Here is a 1,917-nt window from a genome sequence, read left to right on the forward strand (position 1 = left end):
AAAAGGACCAGGCAGGAGGTGATGGGAAAGACCTCGGCCTGAGACCCTGGAGAGCTGTAAAGAGGGGCTGTGGCTCAGTGGAAGAGCCTCTGCCTGGCATGCAGGAGGTTCCAGGTTCAATCCCCAGCATCTCAAAAGGACCAGGCAGGAGGTGATGGGAAAGGCCTCAACCTGAGACCTTGGAGAGCTGTAAAGAGGGGCTGTGGCTCAGTGGAAGAGCCTCTGCCTGGACTGCAGGAGGTCCCAGGTTCAATCCCCGGCATCTCCGGTGGAAAGGACCAGGCAGCAGGTGACGTGAAAGACCTTTCCCTGATATCTTAGTGAGCTGCTGCAAGTCGGCGGCCCTTTCTGCACTGACAGCTTTTTCTGGAGAATCTGAATCTGGAGAATTCGCAGCCGCACGCATTCCCTCTGCACCGGTTTCCTCCCCTCCAGTGTATTTATTTGTGCATTCTACATGCATTCCACATCTACAAGCAAAACCTGCATTTTTGAGCTAACTGGCTGCTGACCTCTCCCTCCCTGATTCTGGAAAAAGAAAGGGAAGGGAGGGGGGAGATCCAGGCCCACACATGCAAGACTGACACATCTGGGAGCAGGGAACCCCCCCTAGTCCTTTATATTTACTGATCCCTTCTTCTGCTCTCTCTGGCTTTTTAAAAGTTTGCCTGAGCGGGAGGACATGTTCTCTTTTGTCTTTGGAGAAGGAGAGGAACAGGGAGGGAGCGTCAACCTAAAGAGAGAGGGGCGGATTAGCGATTTGAAAGCGGATGAGAACAAAGGATCGCAGCAAAAGGAGTTTCGGTAGCTGCGGGGCAAGAGTGTGCTGGGAGCGGTCTGAATGCGGATTCCCGTAAAACAATGCGGATTCCTGTAAAACGGCTGACTCGGCAGTTGGTTCCCTACCTCGACGACCTGGCTACAGTGATCCATGCGATGGTCACCTCAAGATTAGACTACTGTAACGCTCTCTACATGGGGCTGCCTTTGTCGCAAATTCGGAAGCTGCAGTTAGTGCAGAATGCTGCGGCCAGGCTTCTGATGGGTCTCCCTAGATGGGAGCACATCCGACCTGTGCTGGAAGCGCTGCACTGGCTGCCTATAGCTTTCCGAGTTCGCTTCCAAGTGCTGGTACTTACCTTTAAAGCCCTATATGGCCAGGGTCCGACATACCTGAGGGACCGCCTTTCCCCATTGATACCCCAGAGAGAACTACGGTCGGGGGCCCAACATCGACTGGTGATTCCAGGCCCCAGGGAGGCCAGGCTTGTGGCAACCAGGGCCAGGGCCTTTCAGTGGTGGCTCCTACCTGGTGGAACGAGCTCCCAGAGGAGATCAGGGCCGTGCAGGACCTTTCACAGTTCCGCAGGGCCTGCAAGACGGAGCTCTTCCGCCAGGCTTTTAATAAGGAGCCCCCCCCACCAACTACCTCATGGGAACATGGGGCATTGGGATGGCCCATTATAAGTTCGATGGCCCACTTTAAGATCGAGTTACAGTATTCTGCTGGAGCGGTACTGCCGATTCGGGCTTGAGTCACATCTACCGATCACCATCTTGACTTGACTGATTTGACTGATTTGACTAAATGATTAATATTAACATCACTGAGCACTTTAATTCTGGTGAAAGGGCTGTTTTTATGCGTTTTAATGTTTTATACTTGGCACACGGTGCCCTTGTCTGTTAGCCGCCCTGAGCCCGTTCGCAGGGAGGGCGGGATAAAAATATAATAAACAAACAAACAAACAAATGCAGAAACAAGAGAAAGCCCCGAAACAAAGTGAAAGCGACGGTGGGGAGGGAATGCAGAATGGAAGAATAGGATGCGCTCAGAGACCAATTCAAAATGCAGGTGCCGAAAGGGCTTGAGTAGACCATCCTGACCCTTGCGGCCCAAGGGCCTGATTCAGTATA

The 1,917-nt window shown here is 52.8% G+C and overlaps 1 non-coding gene across 1 annotated transcript; it reads left to right on the plus strand.

The window, feature by feature from the left end:
- The first annotated feature begins 196 nt into the window (after window positions 1-196).
- Window positions 197-268, plus strand: TRNAS-GGA. The gene has a single exon. It is a non-coding gene; the product is annotated as a tRNA-Ser (tRNA).
- Window positions 269-1,917: the final 1,649 nt, after the last annotated feature.

This window comes from Gekko japonicus, unplaced genomic scaffold (genome assembly GCF_001447785.1).
Source record: "Gekko japonicus isolate JY-2015 unplaced genomic scaffold, Gekko_japonicus_V1.1 scaffold6900, whole genome shotgun sequence".
Taxonomy (NCBI): domain Eukaryota; kingdom Metazoa; phylum Chordata; class Lepidosauria; order Squamata; family Gekkonidae; genus Gekko; species Gekko japonicus.